Raw genomic sequence first — 23,479 nt, 5'->3', positions numbered from 1 at the left:
AAATACAAAAGAATGAATGCCGACTTAAGTACAAGAAGGCTGACTCTTCTTACTGTCTATGCTTTGAACCGTTCCTGTGACACTAGTTATAGCGTCCGATGCTTCACTCCAGGTTTACTGTATCCCTTGGACCTTCTTATTGACGATGAAACACAGAAATTGCATCGGAATTAAATAGAAAAGGCACAATGCCGACTTAAGTACAAGAAGACTGACTCTTCCTACTGTCTATGTTTTGAACCATTCCTGTGACACTAGTTATAGATTCCGATGCTTCACCTCAGGTTCACTGTATCCCTCTGACCTTCTTATTGACGATGAAACACAGAAATTGCATCGGAATTAAATACAAAAGGTACAATGCCGTCTTAAGTACAAGCAGACTGACTCTTCTTAATGTGTATGTTTTGAACCATTCCTGTGACACTAGTTAAAGATTCCGATGCTTCACTTCAGGTTTACTGTATCCCTTGGACCTTCTTATTGACGATGAAACACAGAAATTGCATCGAAAATAAATACAAAAGGCACAATGCCGACTTAAGTACAACAAGACTGACTCTTCTCACTGAATATGTTTTGAACCATTCCTGTAACACTAGTTATAGATTCCGATGCTTCACTTCAGGCTTACTGTATCCCTCTGACCTTCTTATTGACGATGAAACACAGAAATTGCATCGGAATTAAATACAAAAGGCACAATGCCGACTTAAGAAGACTTACCCTTCTTACTGACTATGATTTGAACCATTCCTGTGACACTAGTTTTGGATTCCGATGCTTCACTTCTGGTTTACTGTATTCCTTGGACCTTCTTATTGGCGATGAAAGACAGAAATTGCATCGGAATTAAATACAAAAGGCACAATGTCGACTTAAGTACAAGAAGAATGACTCTTCTTACTGACTATATCTTGATCCATTCCTGTGACACTAGTTATAGATTCCGATGCTTCACTTCGGGATTACTGTATCCCTTGGACCTTCTTATTGACGATGAAACACAGGAATTGCATCGCAATTAAATACAAAAGGCACAATGCCGACTTAAGTACAAGAAGACTGACTCTTCTTACTGACTATGATTTGAACAATTCCTGTGACACTAGTTGTAGATTCCGATGCTTCACTTCAGGTTTATTGTATCCCTCTGACCTTCTTATTAACGATGAAACACAGACATTGCATCGGAATTAAATACAAAAGCAGAATGCCATCTTAAGTACAAGCAGACTGACTCTTCTTACTGACTATGTTTTGATCCATTCCTGTGACACTAGTTATAGATTCTGATGCTTCACCTCAGGTTCACTGTATCCCTCTGACCTTCCTATTGACGATGAAACACAGAAATTGCATCGGAATTGAATAGAAAAGGCACAAAGCCGTCTTAAGTACAAGCAGACTGACTCTTCTTAGTGTCTATGTTTTGAACCATTCCTGTGACACTAGTTAAAGATTCCGATGCTTCACTTCAGGTTTGCTGTATCCCTTGGACCTTCTTATTGACGATGAAACTCTGAAATTGCATCGAAAATAAATACAAATGGCACAAAGCCGAACTAAGTACAACAAGACTGACTCTTCATACTGGATATGTTTTAAACCATTCCTGTGACACTAGTTATAGATTCCGATGCTACACTTCTGGTTTAGTGTATCCCTCTGACCTTCTTATTGACGATGAAACACAGAAATTGCATCGGAAATAAATTCAAAAGGCACAATACCGACTTAAGTACATGTAGACTGAATCTTCCTACTGTCTACGTTTTGAACCAATCCTGTGACACTAGTTATAGATTCCGATGCTTCATTTCAGGATTACTGCATCCCTCGGACGTTCTTAATGACGATGAAACACAGATAGTGCATCGGAATTAAATACAAAAGGTACAATGCCAACTTAAGTAGAAGAAGACTGACTCTTCCTACTGTCTATGTTTTGAACCATTCCTGTGACACTAGTTATAGTTTCCGATGCTTCACCTCAGGTTCACTCTATCCCTTGGACCTTCTTATTGACGATGAGACACAGAAATTGCATCGGAATTAAATACAAAAGGCACAATGCCGACAAACGGACAAGAAGACTGGATCTTCCTACTGTCTATGTTTTGAACCATTCCTGTGACACTAGTTATAGATTCCGATGCTTCACTTCATGTTTACTGTATCCCTCTGACCTTCTCATTGACGATGAAACACAGAAATTGCATCTGAATTAAATACAAAAGGCACAATGCCGACTTAAGTGCAAGAAGACTGACTCTTCTTACTGTCTGTGTTTTGAACCATTCCTGTGACACTAGTTATAGATTCCGATGCTTCACACAAGGTGTACTGTATCCCTTGGACCTTCTTTTTGACGATGAAACACCGAAATTGCATCGGAATTAAATAGAAAAGGCACAATCCCGACTTAGGTACAAGACGACTGTCTCTTCTTACTGTCTATGTTTTGAACCATTTTCTGTGACACTAGTTATGGACTCCGATGCTTCACTTCAGGTTTACTGTATCCCTTGGACCTTCTTATTGACGATGAAACACAGTAATTGCATCGGAATGAAATACAAAAGGCACAATGCCGACTTATGTACAAGAACACTGACTCTTCTTGCTGACTATATATTGATCCATTCCTGTGACACTAGTTATAGATTCGGATGCTTCACTTCAGGTCTACTGTATACCTTGGACCTTCTTATTGACGACGAAACACAGAAATTGCATCGGAATTAAATACAAAAGGCACTATGCCGACTTACGTACAAGAAGACTGACTCTTCTTACTGACTATGATTTGAACAATTCCTGTGACACTAGTTGTAGATCCCGATGCTTCACTTCAGGTTTACTGTATCCCTCTGACGTTCTTATTAACGATGAAACACAAATATTGCATCGGAATTAAATACAAAAGGCAGAATGCTGACTTAAGTACAAGAAGACTGACTCTTCTTACTGACTATGTTTTGAACCATTCCTGTGACACTAGTTATAGATTACGATGCTTCACTTCCGGTTTACTGTATCCCTTGGACCTTCGTATTGACGATGAAACACAGAAATTGCATCGGAATTAAATAGAAAAGGCACAATGCCGTCTTAAGTACAAGCAGACTGACTCTTCTTAGTGTCTATGTTTTGAACCATTCCTGTGACGCTAGTTAAAGATTCCGATGCTTCACTTCAGGTTTACTGTATCCGTTGGAGCTTCTTATTGACGATGAAACACAGAAATTGCATCGGAATTGAATACAAAAGGCACAATGCCTACTTAAGTTCAAGATGACTGGCTCTTCTTACTGAGTATGTTTTGAACCATTCCTGTGACACTAGTTGTAGATTCCGAGGCTTCACTTCAGGTTTACTGTATCCCTAGGACCTTCTCATTGACGATGAAACACAGAAATTGCATCGGAACTAAATACAAAAGGCACAATGCCGACTTAAGTATAAGAAATCTGACTCTTTACTGCTGTCTATGTTTGAACCATTCCTGTGACATTAGTTATAGATTCCGATGCTTCACTTCAGGGTTACTGTATCCTTTTGACCTTCATATTGGCGACGAAACACAGAAATTGCATCCTAATTAAATAGAAAATGCACAATGCCGACTTAAGTACAAGAACAATGACTGTTCTTACTGTCTATGTTTCGAACCATTGCTGTGACACTAGTTATAGATTCCGATGCTTCACCTCAGGTCCACTGTATCCCTCTGACCTTCTTATTGACGATGAAACACAGAAATTGCATCGGAATTAAATAGAAAAGGCACAATGCCGTCTTAAGTACACGCAGACTGACTCTTCTTAGTGTCTATGTTTTGAACCATTCCTGTGACGCTAGTTACAGATTCCGATGCTTCACTTCAGGTTTACTGTGTCCCTTGGACCTTCGTATTGACGATGAAACACAGATATTGCATCGGAATTAAATACAAAAGGCAAAATGGCGACTTAAGTACAAGAAGACTGACTCTTCTTACTGACAGATTTGAACCATTCCTGTGACACTAGATATAGATTCCGATGCTTCACTTCAGGTTTACTGTATCCCTCTGACGTTCTTATTAACGATGAAACGCAGATATTGCATCGGAATTAAATACAAAAGGCACAATGCCGACTTAAGTACAAGAAGACTGACTCTTCTTACTGACTATGTTTTGAACCATTCCTGTGACACTAGTTATAGATTCCGATGCTTCACTTCTGGTTTACTGTATTCCTTGGACCGTCGTATTGATGATGAAACACAGAAATTTCATCGGAATTAAATACAAAAGGCACAATGCCGACTTTCGTACAAGAAGGCTGACTCTTCTTACTGACTATGTTTTGAACCATTCCTGTGACACTAGTTAAAGATTCCGATGCTTCACTTCAGGTTTACTGTATCCCTTGGACCTTCTTATTGACGATGAAACACAGAAATTGCATCGAAAATAAATACAAAAGGCACAATGCCGCATTAAGTACAACAAGACTGACTCTTCCCACTGGATATGTTTTGAACCATTCCTGTAACACTAGTTATAGATTCCGATGCTTCACGTCAGGCTTACTGTATCCCTCTGACCTTCTTATTGACGATGAAACACAGAAATTGCATCGGAATTAAATACAAAAGTCACAATGCCGACTTAAGAAAACTTACCCTTCTTACTGACTATGATTTGAACCATTCCTGTGACACTAGTTTTGGATTCCGATGCTTCACTTCAGGTTTACTGTATTCCTTGGACCTTCTTATTGACGATGAAACACAGAAATTGCATCGGAATTAAATACAAAAGGCACAATGTCGACTTAAGTACAAGAAGAATGACTCTTCTTACTGACTATATCTTGATCCATTCCTGTGACACTAGTTATAGATTCCGATGCTTCACTTCGGGATTACTGTATCCCTTGGACCTTCTTATTGACGATGAAACACAGGAATTGCATCGGAATTGAATACAAAAGCCACAATGCCGACTTAAGTACAAGAAGACTGACTCTTCTTACTGACTATGATTTGAACCATTCCTGTGACACTAGTTGTAGATTCCGATGCTTCACTTCAGGTTTATTGTATCCCTCTGACCTTCTTATTAACGATGAAACACAGATATTGCATCGGAATTAAATACAAAAGGCACAATGCCAACTTAAGTACAAGCAGACTGACTCTTCTTACTGACTATGATTTGATCCATTCCTGTGACACTAGTTAGAGATTCCGATGCTTCACCTCAGGTTCACTGTATCCCTCTGACCTTCTTATTAACGATGAAACACAGATATTGCATCGGAATTAAATACAAAAGGCACAATGCCAACTTAAGTACAAGCAGACTGACTCTTCTTAGTGTCTACGATTTGAACCATTCCTGTGACACTAGTTAAAGATTCCGATGCTTCACTTCAGGTTTGCTGTATCCCTTGGACCTTCTTATTGACGATGAAACACAGAAATTGCATCGAAAATAAATACAAAAGGCACAATGCCGACCTAAGTACAACAAGACTGACTCTTCTTACTGGATATGTTTTGAACCATTCCTGTGACACTAGTTATAGATTCCGATGCTACACTTCAGGTTTAGTGTATCCCTCAGACCTTCTTATTGACGATGAAACACAGAAATTGCATCGGAAATAAATACAAAGGCACAATACGGACATAAGTACATGTAGACTGAATCTTCCTACTGTCTATGTTTTGAACCAATCCTGTGACACTAGTTATAGATTCCGATGCTTCATTTCAGGATTACTGCATCCCTCGGACCTTCTTAATGACGATGAAACACAGATAGTGCATCGGAATTAAATACAAAAGGTGCAATGCCAACTTAAGTAGAAGAAAACTGACTCTTCCTAATGTCTATGTTTTGAACCATTCCTGTGACACTAGTTATAGTTTCCGATGATTCACCTCAGGTTCACTCTATCCCTTGGACCTTCTTATTGACGATGAAACACAGAAATTGCAACGGAGTTAAATACAAAAGGCACAATGCCGACTTAAGTACAAGAAGACTGACTCTTCTTACTGACTGTTTTGAACCATTCCTGTGACACTAGTTATAGATTACGATGCTTCACTTCAGGTTTACTGTATCCCTCTGACCTTCTTATTAACGATGAAACACAGATATTGCATCGGAATTAAATACAAAAGGCACAATGCCGACTTAAGTGCAAGAAGACTGACTCTTCTTACTGTCTATGTTTTGAACCATTCCTGTGACACTAGTTATTGATTCCGATGCTTCACACAAGGTTTACTGTATCCCTTGGACCTTCTTATTGACGATGAAACACCGAAATTGCATCGGAATTAAATAGAAAAGGCACAATCCCGACTTAGGTACAAGACGACTGTCTCTTCTTACTGTCTATGTTTTGGACCATTTTCTGTGACACTAGTTATGGATTCCGATGCTTCACTTCAGGTTTACTGTATCCCCTGGACCTTCTTATTGACGATGAAACACAGAAATTGCATCGGAATGAAATACAAAAGGCACAATGCCGACTTATGTACAAGAACACTGACTCTTCTTACTGACTATATATTGATCCATTCCTGTGACACTAGTTATAGATTCGGATGCTTCACTTCAGGTTTACTGTATACCTTGGACCTTCTTATTGACGACGAAACACAGAAATTGCATCGGAATTAAATACAAAAGGCACAATGCCGACTTACGTACAAGAAGACTGACTCTTCTTACTGACTATGATTTGAACAATTCCTGTGACACTAGTTGTAGATCCCGATGCTTCACTTCAGGTTTACTGTATCCCTCTGACGTTCTTATTAACGATGAAACACAGATATTGCATCGGAATTAAATACAAAAGGCACAATGCTGACTTAAGTACAAGAAGACTGACTCTTCTTACTGACTATGTTTTGAACCATTCCTGTGACACTAGTTATAGATTACGATGCTTCACTTCCGGTTTACTGTATCCCTTGGACCTTCGTATTGACGATGAAACACAGAAATTGCATCGGAATTAAATAGAAAAGGAACAATGCCGTCTTAAGTACAAGCAGACTGACTCTTCTTAGTGTCTATGTTTTGAACCATTCCTGTGACGCTAGTTAAAGATTCCGATGCTTCACTTCAGGTTTACTGTATCCGTTGGAGCTTCTTATTGACGATGAAACACAGAAATTGCATCGGAATTGAATACAAAAGGTCAATGCCTACTTAAGTTCAAGATGACTGGCTCTTCTTACTGAGTATGTTTTGAACCATTCCTGTGACACTAGTTGTAGATTCCGAGGCTTCACTTCAGGTTTACTGTATCCCTAGGACCTTTTCATTGACGATGAAACACAGAAATTGCATCGGAACTAAATACAAAAGGCACAATGCCGACTTAAGTATAAGAAGACTGACTCTTTACTGCTGTCTATGTTTGAACCATTCCTGTGACATTAGTTATAGATTCCGATGCTTCACTTCAGGGTTTCTGTATCCTTTGGACCTTCTTATTAGCGACGAAACACAGTAACTGCATCCTAATTAAATAGAAAAAGCACAATGCCGACTTAAGTACAAGAAGACTGACTGTTCTTACTGTCTATGCTTCGAACCATTGCTGTGACACTAGTTATAGATTCCGATGCTTCACCTCAGGTCCACTGTGTCCCTCTGACCTTCTTATTGACGATGAAACACAGAAATTGCATCGGAATTAAATAGAGAAGGCACAATGCCGTCTTAAGTACAAGCAGACTGACTCTTCTTAGTGTCTATGTTTTGAACCATTCCTGTGACGCTAGTTACAGATTCCAATGCTTCACTTCAGTTTTACTGTGTCCCTTGGACCTTCTTATTGACGATGAAACACAGATATTGCATCGGAATTAAATACATAAGGCAAAATGGCGACTTAAGTACAAGAAGACTGACTCTTCTTACTGACAGTTTTGAACCATTCCTGTGACACTAGATATAGATTCCGATGCTTCACTTCAGGTTTACTGTATCCCTCTAACGTTCTTATTAACGATGAAACGCAGATATTGCATCGGAATTAAATACAAAAGGCACAATGCCGACTTAAGTACAAGAAGACTGACTAATCTTACTGACTATGTTTTGAACCATTCCTGTGACACTAGTTATAGATTCCGATGGTTCACTTCTAGTTTACTGTATCCCTTGGACCGTCGTATTGATGATGAAACACAGAAATTTCATCGAAATTAAATACAAAAGGCACAATGCCGACTTTCGTACAAGAAGACTGACTCTTCTTACTGACTATGTTTCGAACCATTCCTGTGACACTAGTTATGGATTCCGATGCTTCACTTCAGGTTTACTGTATCCCATGGACCTTCTTATTGACGATGAAATACAGAAATTGCATCGGAAATAAATACAAAAGGCACAATACCGGCATAAGTACATGTAGACTGAATCTTCCTACTGTCTATGTTTTGAACCAATCCTGTGACACTAGTTATAGATTCCGATGCTTCATTTCAGGATTACTGCATCCCTCGGACCTTCTTAATGACGATGAAACACAGATAGTGCATCGGAATTAAATACAAAAGGTGCAATGCCAACTTAAGTAGAAGAAAACTGACTCTTCCTACTGTCTATGTTTTGAACCATTCCTGTGACACTAGTTATAGTTTCCGATGCTTCACCTCAGGTTCACTCTATCCCTTGGACCTTCTTATTGACGATGAAACTCAGAAATTGCAACGGAGTTAAATACAAAAGGCACAATGCCGACTTAAGTACAAGAAGACTGACTCTTCTTACTGACTGTTTTGAACCATTCCTGTGACACTAGTTATAGATTACGATGCTTCACTTCAGGTTTACTGTATCCCTCTGACCTTCTTATTAACGATGAAACACAGATATTGCATCGGAATTAAATACAAAAGGCACAATGCCGACTTAAGTGCAAGAAGACTGACTCTTCTTACTGTCTATGTTTTGAACCATTCCTGTGACACTAGTTATTGATTCCGATGCTTCACACAAGGTTTACTGTATCCCTTGGACCTTCTTATTGACGATGAAACACCGAAATTGCATCGGAATTAAATCGAAAAGGCACAATCCCGACTTAGGTACAAGACGACTGTCTCTTCTTACTGTCTATGTTTTGGACCATTTTCTGTGACACTAGTTATGGATTCCGATGCTTCACTTCAGGTTTACTGTATCCCCTGGACCTTCTTATTGACGATGAAACACAGAAATTGCATCGGAATGAAATACAAAAGGCACAATGCCGACTTATGTACAAGAACACTGACTCTTCTTACTGACTATATATTGATCCATTCCTGTGACACTAGTTATAGATTCGGATGCTTCACTTCAGGTTTACTGTATACCTTGGACCTTCTTATTGACGACGAAACACAGAAATTGCATCGGAATTAAATACAAAAGGCACAATGCCGACTTACGTACAAGAAGACTGACTCTTCTTACTGACTATGATTTGAACAATTCCTGTGACACTAGTTGTAGATCCCGATGCTTCACTTCAGGTTTACGTTATCCCTCTGACGTTCTTATTAACGATGAAACACAGAAATTGCATCGGAATTGAATACAAAAGGCACAATGCCTACTTAAGTTCAAGATGACTGGCTCTTCTTACTGAGTATGTTTTGAACCATTCCTGTGACACTAGTTGTAGATTCCGAGGCTTCACTTCAGGTTTACTGTATCCCTAGGACCTTTTCATTGACGATGAAACACAGGAATTGCATCGGAACTAAATACAAAAGGCACAATGCCGACTTAAGTATAAGAAGACTGACTCTTTACTGCTGTCTATGTTTGAACCATTCCTGTGACATTAGTTATAGATTCCGATGCTTCACTTCAGGGTTTCTGTATCCTTTGGACCTTCTTATTGGCGACGAAACACAGAAATTGCATCCTAATTAAATAGAAAATGCACAATGCCGACTTAAGTACAAGAAGACTGACTGTTCTTACTGTCTATGCTTCGAACCATTGCTGTGACACTAGTTATAGATTCCGATGCTTCACCTCAGGTCCACTGTATCCCTCTGACCTTCTTATTGACGATGAAACACAGAAATTGCATCGGAATTAAATAGAGAAGGCACAATGCCGTCTTAAGTACAAGCAGACTGACTCTTCTTAGTGTCTATGTTTTGAACCATTCCTGTGACGCTAGTTACAGATTCCAATGCTTCACTTCAGTTTTACTGTGTCCCTTGGACCTTCTTATTGACGATGAAACACAGATATTGCATCGGAATTAAATACAAAAGGCAAAATGGCGACTTAAGTACAAGAAGACTGACTCTTCTTACTGACAGTTTTGAACCATTCCTGTGACACTAGATATAGATTCCGATGCTTCACTTCAGGTTTACTGTATCCCTCTAACGTTCTTATTAACGATGAAACGCCGATATTGCATCGGAATTAAATACAAAAGGCACAATGCCGACTTAAGTACAAGAAGACTGACTCTTCTTACTGACTATGTTTTGAACCATTCCTGTGACACTAGTTATAGATTCCGATGGTTCACTTCTGGTTTACTGTATCCCTTGGACCGTCGTATTGATGATGAAACACAGAAATTTCATCGGAATAAAATACAAAAGGCACAATGCCGACTTTCGTACAAGAAGACTGACTCTTCTTACTGACTATGTTTCGAACCATTCCTGTGACACTAGTTATGGATTCCGATGCTTCACTTCAGGTTTACTGTATCCCATGGACCTTCTTATTGACGATGAAACACAGAAATTGCATCGCAATTAGATACAAAAGGCACAATGCCGACTTAAGTACAAAAAGACTGACTCTTCTTGCTGACTATAACTTGTTCCATTCCTGTGACACTAGTTATAGATTCCGATGCTTCACTTCAGGTTTACTGTATCCCTTGGAGGTTCTTATTGACGATGAAACACAGAAATTGCATCGGAATTAAATACAAAAGAAACAATGCCGAATTAAGTACAAGAAGTCTGACTCTTCTTACTGTCTATGTTTTGAACCGTTCCTGTGACACTAGTTATAGAGTCCGATGCTTCACTCCTGGTTCACTGTATCCCTTGAACCTTCTTATTGACGATGAAACACAGAAATTACATCGCAATTAAATACAAAAGGCACAATGCTGACTTAAGGACAAGAAGCCAGAATCTTCTTACTGCCTATGTTTTGAACAATTCCCGTGACACTAGTTATAGATTCCGATGCTTCACTTCAGGCTTACTGTATCCCTCTGACCTTCTTATTGACGACGAAACACAGAAATTGCATCGGAATTAAATACAAAAGGCACAATGCCTACTTAAGAAGACTTACTCTTCTTACTGACAATGTTTTGAACCATTCCTGTGACACTAGTTTTGGATTCCGATGCTTCACTTCAGGTTTACTGTATCCCTTGGACCTTCTAATTGACGATGAAACACAGAAATTGCATCGGAATTAAATACAAAAGGCACAATGTCGACTTAAGTACAAGATGACTGACTCTTCTTACTGACTCTATCTTGATCCATTCCTGTGACACTAGGTATAGATTCCGATGGTTCACTTCGGGTTTACTGTATCCCTTGGACCTTCTTATTGACGATGAAACACAGAAATTGCATCGGAATTAAATACAAAAGGCACAAAGCCGACTTAAGTACAAGAAGACTGACTCTTTTTACTGACCATGATTTGAACCATTCCTGTGACACTAGTTGTTGATTCCGATGCTTCACTTCAGGTTTATTGTATCCCTCTGACCTTCTTATTAACGATGAAACACAGATATTACATCGGAATTAAATACAAAAGGCACAATGCCGACTTAAGTACAAGCAGACTGACTCTTCTTACTGACTATGTTTTGATCCATTCCTTTGACACTAGTTATAGATTCCGATGCTTCACTTCTGGTTTACTGTATCCCTTGGACCTTCGTATTGACGACGAAACACAAAAATTGCATCGGAATTAAATACAAAAGGCACAATGCTGACTCAAGTACAAGAAGACTGACTCTTCCTACTGACTATGTTTGAACGAATCCTGTGACATTAGTTATTGTTTCCGATGCTTCACTTCAGGTTTACTGTATCCTTTCGACCTTCCTATTGGCAACGAAACACAGAAATTGCATCGGAACAAAATACAAAAGGCACAATGCCGACTTAAGTACAAGAAGACTGACTCTTCCTACTGTCTATGTTTGAACGAATCCTGTGACATTAGTTGTAGATTCCGATGCTTCACTTCAGGTTTACTGTATCCTTTGGACCTTCCTATTGGCGACGAAACACAGAAATTGCATCGGAATTAAATAGAAAAGTCACAATGCCGACTTAAGTATAAGCAGACTGACTCTTCTCACTGGATATGTTTTGAACCATTCCTGTGACACTAGTTATAGATTCCGATGCTTCACTTCAGGTTTACTGTATCTCTCTGACCTTCTTATTAACGATGAAACACAGATATTGCATCAGAATTAAATACAAAAGGCACAATGCCGACTTAAGTACAAGAAGACTGACTCTTCTTACTGACTGTTTTGATCCATTCCTGTGACACTAGTTATAGATTACGATGCTTCACTTCTGGTTTACTGTATCCCTTGGACCTTCGTATTGACGTTGAAACACAGAAATTGCATGGGAATTAAATACAAAAGGCACAATACCCAATGAAGTACAAGAAGACTGACTCTTCTTACTGACTATGTTTTGAACCATTCCTGTGACACTAGTTATGGATTCCGATGCTTCACTTCAGGTTTACTGTATCCCTGGGACCTTCGTATTGACGATGAAACACTGAAATTGCATCGGTATTAAATACAAGAGGCACAGTGGCGGCCAATGTACGAGAAGACTGACTCCTCTTACTGACCATAACTTGATACATTCCTGTGACACTAGTTATAGATTACGATGCTTCACTTCAGGTTTACTGCATCCCTCTGACCTTCTTATTAACGATGAAACACAGATATTGCTTCGGAATTAAATACAAAAGGCACAATGCCGACTTAAGTACAAGCAGACTGACTCTTTTTACTGACTATGTTTTGAACCATTCCTGTGTCACTAGTTATAGATTCCGATGCTTCACTTCTGGTTTACTGTATCCCTTGGACCTTCGTATTGACGTTGAAACACAGAAATTGCATGGGAATTAAATACAAAAGGCACAATACCCAATGAAGTACAAGAAGACTGACTCTTCTTACTGACTATGTTTTGAACCATTCCTGTGACACTAGTTATGGATTCCGATGCTTCACTTCAGGTTTACTGTATCCCTTGGACCTTCGTATTGACGATGAAACACTGAAATTGCATCGGTATTAAATACAAGAGGCACAGTGCCGACCAATGTACGAGAAGACTGACTCCTCTTACTGACCATACCTTGATTCATTCCTGTGACACTAGTTATAGATTCCGATGCTTCACTTCAGGTTTACTGTATCCCTTGGACCTTATTATTGACGATGAAACACAGAAATTGCATCGGAATTAAACACAAAAGGCACAATGCCGACTAAAGGACAAGAAGACTGGATCTTCTTACTGCCTATGTTTTGAACCATTCCTGTGACACTAGTTATAGATTCCGATGCTTCACTTCAGGTTTACTGTATCCCTCTGACCTTCTCATTGACGATGAAACACAGAAATTGCATCTGAATTTAATACAAAAGAAACAATGGCGACTTAAGTGCAAGAAGACTGACTCTTATTACTGTCTATGTTTTGAACCATTCCTGTGACACTAGTTATAGATTCCGATGCTTCACACAAGGTTTACTGTATCCCTTGGACCTTCTTATTGACGATGAAACACCGAAATTGCATCGGAATTAAATAGAAAAGGCACATTGCCGACTTAGGTACAAGAAGACTGTCTCTTCTTACTGTCTATGTTTTGAACCATTCCTGTGACACTAGTTATGGATTCCGATGCTTCACTTCAGGTTAACTGTATCCCTTGGACCTTCTTATTGACGATGAAACACAGAAATTGTATCGGAATTAAATACAAAAGGCACAATGCCGACTTAAGTACAAGAAGACTGACTCTTCTTACTGACTATGATTTGAACAATTCCTGTGACACTAGTTGTAGATCCCGATGCTTCACTTCAGGTTTACTGTATCCCTCTGACGTTCTTATTAACGATGAAACACAGATATTGCATCGGAATTAAATACAAAACGCACAATGCTGACTTAAGTACAAGAAGACTGACTCTTCTTACTGACTATGTTTTGAACCATTCCTGTGCCACTAGTTATAGATTACGATGCTTCACTTCCGGTTTACTGTATCCCTTGGACCTTCGTATTGACGATGAAACACAGAAATTGCATCGGAATTAAATAGAAAAGGCACAATGCCGCCTTAAGTACAAGCAGACTGACTCTTCTTAGTGTCTATGTTTTGAACCATTCCTGAGACGCTACTTAAAGATTCCGATGCTTCACTTCAAGTTTACTGTACGTGTTGGACCTTCTTATTGACGATGAAACACAGAAATTGCATCGGAATTGAATACAAAAGGCACAATGCCTACTTAAGTACAAGATGACTGGCTCTTCTTACTGAGTATGTTTTGAACCATTCCTGTGACACTAGTTGTAGATTCCGAGGCTTCACTTCTGGTTTACTGTATCCCTAGGACCTTCTTATTGACGATGAAACACAGAAATTGCATCGGAACTAAATACAAAAGGCACAATGCCGACTTAAGTATAAGAAGATTGACTCTTTACTGCTGTCTATGTTTGAATCATTCCTGTGACATTAGTTATAGATTCCGATGCTTCACTTCAGGCTTACTGTATCCCTCTGACCTTCTTATTGACGACGAAACACAGAAATTGCATCGGAATTAAATACAAAAGGCACAATGCCTACTTAAGAAGACTTACTCTTCTTACTGACTATGTTTTGAACCATTCCTGTGACACTAGCTTTGGATTCCGATGCTTCACTTCAGGTTTACTGTATCCCTTGGACCTTCTAATTGACGATGAAACACAGATATTGCATCGAAATTAAATACAAAAGGCACAATGTCGACTTAAGTAAAAGATGACTGACTCTTCTTACTGACTCTACCTTGATCCATTCCTGTGACACTAGTTGTAGATTCCGATGCTTCACTTCGGGTTTACTGTATCCCTTCGACCTTCTTATTGATGATGAAACACAGAAATTGCATCGGAATTAAATACAAAAGGCACAAAGCCGACTTAAGTACAAGAAGACTGACTCTTCTTACTGACCATGATTTGAACCATTCCTGTGACACTAGTTGTAGATTCCGATGCTTCACTTCAGGTTTATTGTATCCCTCTGACCTTCTTATTAACGATGAAACACAGATATTGCATCGGAATTAAATAGAAAAGGCACAATGCCGACTTAAGTACAAGCAGACTGACTCTTCTTACTGACTATGTTTTGATCCAATCCTGTGACACTAGTTATAGATTCCGATGCTTCACTTCTGGTTTAATGTATCCCTTGGACCTTCGTATTGACGACGAAACACAAAAATTGCATCGGAATTAAATACAAAAGGCACAATGCTGACTCAAGTACAAGAAGACTGACTCTTCCTACTGACTATGTTTGAACGAATCCTGTGACATTAGTTATTGTTTCCGATGCTTCACTTGAGGTTTACTGTATCCTTTCGACCTTCCTATTGGCAACGAAACACAGAAATTGCATCGGAACAAAATACAAAAGGCACAATGCCGACTTAAGTACAAGAAGACTGACTCTTCCTACTGTCTATGTTTGAACGAATCCTGTGACATTAGTTGTAGATTCCGATGCTTCACTTCAGGTTTACTGTATCCTTTGGACCTTCCTATTGGCGACGAAACACAGAAATTGCATCGGAATTAAATAGAAAAGGCACAATGCCGACTTAAGTACAAGCAGACTGACTCTTCTCACTGGATATGTTTTGAACCATTCCTGTGACACTAGTTATAGATTCCGATGCTTCTCTTTAGGTTCACTCTATCCCTTGGACCTTCTTATTGACGATGAAACACAGAAATTGCAACGGAGTTAAATACAAAAGGCACAATGCCGACTTAAGTACAAGAAGACTGACTCTTCTTTCTGACTGTTTTGATCCATTCCTGTGACACTAGTTATAGATTACGATGCTTCACTTCAGGTTTACTGTATCCCTCTGACCTTCTTATTAACGATGAAACACAGATATTGCATCGGAATTAAATACAAAAGGCACAATGCCGACTTAAGTACAAGAAAACTGACTCTTCTTACTGACTATGTTTTGAACCATTCCTGTGTCACTAGTTATAGATTCCGATGCTTCACTTCTGGTTTACTGTATCCCTTGGACCTTCGTATTGACGTTGAAACACAGAAATTGCATGGGAATTAAATACAAAATGCACAATACCCAATGAAGTACAAGAAGACTGACTCTTCTTACTGACTATGTTTTGAACCATTCCTGTGACACTAGTTATGGATTCCGATGCTTCACTTCAGGTTTACTGTATCCCTTTGACCTTCGTATTGACGATGAAACACTGAAATTGCATCGGTATTAAATACAAGAGGCACAGTGCCGACCAATGTACGAGAAGACTGACCCCTCTTACTGACCATACCTTGATTCATTCCTGTGACACTAGTTATAGATTCCGATGCTTCACTTCAGGTTAACTGTATCCCGTGGACCTTATTATTGACGATGAAACACAGAAATTGAATCGGAATTAAACACAAAAGGCACAATGCCGACTAAAGGACAGGAAGACTGGATCTTCTTACTGCCTATGTTTTGAACCATTCCTGTGACACTAGTTACAGATTCCGATGCTTCACTTCAGGTTTACTGTATCCCTCTGACCTTCTCATTGACGATGAAACACAGAAATTGCATCTGAATTAAATACAAAAGGCACAATGCCGACTTAAGTGCAAGAAGACTGACTCTTCTTACTGTCTATGTTTTGAACCATTCCTGTGACACTAGTTATAGATTCCGATGCTTCACACAAGGTTTACTGTATCCCTTGGACCTTCTTATTGACGATGAAACACCGAAATTGCATCGGAATTAAATAGAAAAGGCACAATGCCGACTTAGGTACAAGAAGACTGTCTCTTCTTACTGTCTATGTTTTGAACCATTCCTGTGACACTAGTTATGGATTCCGATGCTTCACTTCAGGTTAACTGTATCCCTTGGACCTTCTTATTGACGATGAAACACAGAAATTGTATCGTAATTAAATACAAAAGGCACAATGCCAACTTAAGTACAAGAACACTGACTCTTTTACTGACTATATATTGATCCATTCCTGTGACACTAGTTGTAGATCCCGATGCTTCACTTCAGGTTTACTGTATCCCTCTGACGTTCTTATTAACGATGAAACACAGATATTGCATCGGAATTAAATACAAAACGCACAATGATGACTTAAGTACAAGAAGACTGACTTTTCTCACTGACTATGTTTTGAACCATTCCTGTGCCACTAGTTATAGATTACGATGCTTCACTTCTGGTTTACTGTATCCCTTGGACCTTCGTATTGACGATGAAACACAGAAATTGCATCGGAATTAAATAGAAAAGGCACAATGCCGCCTTAAGTACAAGCAGACTGACTCTTCTTAGTGTCTATGTTTTGAACCATTCCTGTGACGCTACTTAAAGATTCCGATGCTTGACTTCAGGTTTACTGTACCCGTTGGACCTTCTTATTGACGATGAAACACAGAAATTGCATCGGAATTGAATACAAAAGGCACAATGCCTACTTAAGTACAAGATGACTGGCTCTTCTTACTGAGTATGTTTTGAACCATACCTGTGACACTAGTTGTAGATCCGAGGCTTCACTTCAGGTTTACTGTATCCCTAGGACCTTCTTATTGACGATGAAACACAGAAATTGCATCGGAACTAAATACAAAAGGCACAATGCCGACTTAAGTATAAGATGACTGACTCTTTACTGCTGTCTATGTTTGAACCATTCCTGTGACATTAGTTATATATTCCGATGCTTCACTTCAGGGTTACTGTATCCTTTGGACCTTCTTATTGGCGACGAAACACAGAAATTGCATCGGATTTAAATAGAAAATGCACAATGCCGACTTAAGTACAAGAAGACTGACTGTTCTTACTGTCTATGTTTCGAACAATTGCTGTGACACTAGTTATAGATTCCGATGCTTCACCTCAGGTCCACTGTATCCCTCTGACCTTCTTATTGACGATGAAACACAGAAATTGCATCGGAATTAAATAGAAAAGGCACAATGCCGTCTTAAGTACAAGCAGACTGTCTCTTCTTACTGTCTATGTTTTGAACCATTCCTGTGACACTAGATATGGATTCCGATGCTTCACTTCAGGTTTACTGTATCCCTTGGACCTTCTTATTGACGATGAAACACAGAAATTGCATCGGAATTAAATACAAAAGGCACAATACCGACTTAAGTACAAGAAGACTGACTCTTCTTACTGTCTATTTTGAACCATTCCTGTGACACCAGTTATAGATTCCGATGCTTCACTTCAGGTTTACTGTATCCCTCTGATCTTCTTATTGACGATGAATCACAGAAATTGCATCGGAATTAAATACAAAAGGCACAATGCCGACTTAAGTACAAGAAGACTGACTCTTCTTACTGTCTATGCTTTGAACCATTCCTGTTACACTAGTTATAGATTCCGATGCTTCACTTCAGGCTTACTGTATCCCTTGGACCTTCTTATTGACGATGAAACACAGAAATTGCATCGGAATTAAACACAAAAGGCACAATACGGACTTAAGTACAAATAGACTGACTCTTCTTACTGACTATGATTTGAACCATTCCTGTGACACTGGTTATAGATTCTGATGCTTCACTTCAGGTTTACTGTACCCCTCTGACCTTCTTATTGACGATGAAACAAAGAAATTGCATCGGAATTAAATACAAAAGGCACAATGCCGACTTAAGGACAAGAAGACTGACTCTTTTTACTGACTATGTTTTGAACCATTCCTGTGACACTAGTTATCGATTCGGATGCTTTACTTCTGGTTTACTGTTTCCCTCTGACCTTCTTATTGACGATGAAACACAGAAATTGCATGGGAATTAAATAGTAAAGACACAATGCCGACTTAAGTACAAGACGACTGACTTTTCTTACTGTCTATGTATTGAACCATTCCTGAGACACTAGTTATAGATTCCGTTGCTTCACTTCAGGTTTACTGTAACCCACTGACCTTCTTATTGATGATGAAACTCAGAAATTGCATCGGAGTTAAATATAAAAGGAACAATGCAGACTTAAGTACAAGAAGACTGACTCTTCTTACAGACTATGTTTTGAAACATTCCTGTGACAGTAGTTATAGATTGCGATGCTTCACTTCAGGTTTGCTGTATCCCTCTGACCTTCTTATTGACGATGAAACACAGCATTTGCATCGGAATTAAATACAAAAGGCACAATGCCGACTTAAGTACAAGAAGACAGACTCTTCCTACTGTCTATGTTTTGAACCATTCCTGTTACACTAGTTACAGATTCCGATGCTTCACTTCAGGTTTACTGTATCCCTTGGACCTTCTTATTGACGATGAAACACAGAAATTGCATCGGAATTAAATACAAAAGGTACAATGCCGATTTAAGTACATGAAGACCGACTCTTTCTACTGACTATGTTTTGAACCATTCCTGTGACACTAGTTATAGATTCCGATGCTTCACTTCAGGTTTACTGTATCCCTTGGACCTTCTTCATGACGATGAAACACAGAAATTGCATCGGAATTAAATACAAAAGGCACAATGCCGACTTAAGTACAAGAAGACTGACTCCTCTTACAGTCTATGCTTTGAACCATTCCTGTGACACTAGTTACACATTCCGATTCTTCACTCCAGGTTTACTGTATGCCTTGGACCTTTTTATTGACGATGAAACACAGAAATCGCATCGGAATTAAATACAAAAAGCACAATGCCGACTTAAGGACGAGAAGGCTAACTCTTCTTACTGACAATGTTTTGAACCATTCCTGTGACACTAGCTATAGATTCCGATGCTTCACTTCAGGTTTACTGTATCCCTCTGACCTTCGTATTGACGGTGAAACACAGAAATTGCATCGGAATTAAATACAAAAGGCACAATGCCGACTTAAGTACAAGAAGACTGACTCTTATTACTGTCTATGCTTTGAACCATTCCATTGACACTAGTTATAGATTCCGTTGTTTCACTCCAGGTTTACTGTATCCCTTGGACCTTCTTATTAACGATGAAACACAGAAATTGCATCGGAATTAAATAGAATAGGCACAATGCCGACTTAAGTACAAGAGGACTGACTCTTCCTACTGTCAATGCTTTGAACCATTCCTGTGACACTAGTTATAGATTCCGATGCTTCACTTCAGGTTTACTGTATCCCTTGGACCTTCTTATTGACGATGAAACACAGATATTGCATCGGAATGAAATAGAAAAGGCACATTGCCGACTTAAGTACAGGAAGACTGACTCTTGTTACTGTTTATGTTTGAACCATTCCTGTGACACTAGTTATAGATTCCGATGCTTCACTTCAGGTTTACTGTATCCCTCTGACCTTCCTATAGACGATGAAACACAGAAATTGCATCCGAATTAAATACAAAAGGCACAATATCGACTTAAGTACAAGAAGACTGACTCTTCCTACTGTCTATGTTTTGAACCATTCCTGTGACACTAGTTATAGATTTCGATGCTACACTTCAGGTTTACTGTATCCCTCTTACCTTCTTATTGACGATGAAACTAAGAAATTGCATCGGAATTAAATACAAAAGGCAAAATGCCGACTTAAGTACAGGAAGACTGACTCTTCTTACTGACTATGTTTTGAACCATTCTCGTGACACTAGTTATAGATTCCGATGCTTCACTTCAGGTATACTGTATCCCTTAAACCTTCTCATTGACGATGAAACACAGAAATTGCATCGGAATTAAATACAAAAGGCACAATGCCGACTTAAGTACAAGAGGACTGACTCTTCTTACTGAGTATGTTTGAACCATTCCTGTGTCACTTGTTATAGATTCCGATGTTTCACTTCAGGTTTACTGTATACCTTGGACCTTATAATTGACGATGAAACACAGAGATTGCATCGGAATTAAATAGAAAAGGCACAATGCCGACTTAAGTACAAGAAGGCTGCCTCTTTTTAGTTTCTATGTTTTGAACCATTTCTGTGACACTAGTTACAGATTGCGATGCTTCACTTCAGGTTTACTGTCTCCCTTGGACCTTCTTATTGACGATGAAACACAGAAATTGCATCGGAATTAAATACATAAGGCACAATACCGACTTAAGTACAAGAAGACTGACTCTTCTTACTGTCTATGTTTTGAACCATTCCTGTGACACTAGTTATGGATTCCGATGCTTCACATCAGGTTTACTGTATCCCTATGATCTTCTTATTGACAATGAAACACAGAAATTGCATCGGAATTAAATACAAAAGGCACAATGCAGACTTAAGTACAAGAAGACTGACTCTTCTTACAGTCTATGTTTTGAACCATTCCTGTGACACTAGTTATAGATTCCGGTGCTTCACTCAAGGTTTACTGTTTCCCTTGGACCTTCTTATTGACGATGAAACACAGATATTGCATCGGAATGAAATAGAAAGGGCACAATGCCGACTTAAGTACAAGAAGACTGACTCTTCTTACTGTTTATGTTTGAACCATTCCTGTAACACTAGTTATAGATTCCGATGCTTCACTTCAGGTTTACTGTATCCCTCTGACCTTCCTATAGACGATGAAACACAGAAATTGCATCCGAATTAAATACAAACGGCACAATATCGACTTAAGTACAAGAAGACTGAGTCTTCCTACTGTCTATGTTTTGAACCATTCCTGTGACACTAGTTATAGATTTCGATGCTACCCTTCAGGTTTATAGTATCCCTCTGACCTTCTTATTGACGATCAAACACAGAAATTGCATCGGAATTAAATGCAAAAGGCACAATGCCGACTTAAGTACAGGAAGAGTGACTCTTCTTACTGACTATGTTTTGAACCATTCTCGTGACACTAGTTATAGATTCCGATGCTTCACTTCAGGTTTACTGTATCCCATAAACCTTCATATTGACGATGAAACACAGAAATTGCATCGGAATTAAATACAAAAGGCACAATGCCGACTTAAGTACAAGAAGACTGACTCTTCTTACTGAGTATGTTTGAACCATTCCTGTGTCACTAGTTATAGATTCCGATGCTTCACTTCAGGTTTACTGTAAACCTTGGACCTTATAATTGACGATGAAACACAGAGATTGCATCGGAATTAAATAGAAAAGGCACAATGCCGACTTAAGTTCAAGAAGGCTGCCTCTTTTTACTATCTATGTTTTGAACCATTCCTGTGACACTAGTTATAGATTCCGATGCTTCACTTCAGGTTTACTGTATCCCTTGGACCTGCTTATTGACGATGAAACACAGAAATTGCATCGGAATTAAATACAAAAGGCACAATGCCGACTTAAGTACAAGAAGACTGACTCTTCTCACTGTCTATGCTTTGAACCATTCCTGTGACAGTAGTTCCACATTCCGATTCTTCACTCCAGGTTTACTGTATCCCTTGGTCCTTCTTATTGGCGATGAAACACAGAAATTGCATCGGAATTAAATACAAAAGGCACAATGCCGACTTAAGTACAAGAAGACTGACTCTTCTTACTGACTATGTTTTGAACCATTCCGGTGACACTAGTCATAGATTCCGATGCTTCACTTCAGGGTTACTGTATCCCTTGGACCTTCTTATAGACGATGAAACACAGAAATTGCATCGGAATTAAATACAAAGGGCAAAATGCCGACTTAAGTACACGAAGACTGACGTTTCTTGCTGCCTATGTTTTGAACAATTCCTGTGACACTAGTTATAGATTCCGATGCTACACTCCACGTTTACTGTATCCCTTGGACCTTCTTATTGACGATGAAAAACAGAAATTGCATCGGAATGAAATACAAAAGGCACAATGCCGACTTAAGTACAAGAAGACTGACTCTTCTTACTGACTATGTTTTGAACCATTCCTGTGTCCCTAGTTATAGATTCCGATGCTTCACTTCAGGTTTACTGTATACCTTGGACTTCCTAATTGACGATGAAACACAGAAATTGCATCGGAATTAAATAGAAAAGGCACAATGACGACTTAAGTACAAGAAGACTGACTCTTCTTACTCTCTATGTTTTGAACCATTTCTGTGACACTAGTTATAGATTCCGATGCTCCACTTCAGGTTTACTGTCTCCCTTGGACCTTCT

This window comes from Schistocerca serialis, chromosome 2 (genome assembly GCF_023864345.2).
Source record: "Schistocerca serialis cubense isolate TAMUIC-IGC-003099 chromosome 2, iqSchSeri2.2, whole genome shotgun sequence".
Classification (NCBI taxonomy): Eukaryota; Metazoa; Arthropoda; class Insecta; order Orthoptera; family Acrididae; genus Schistocerca; species Schistocerca serialis.
The sequence above is the reverse complement of the archived record's forward strand: the minus strand, read 5'-3'. Positions refer to the sequence as shown.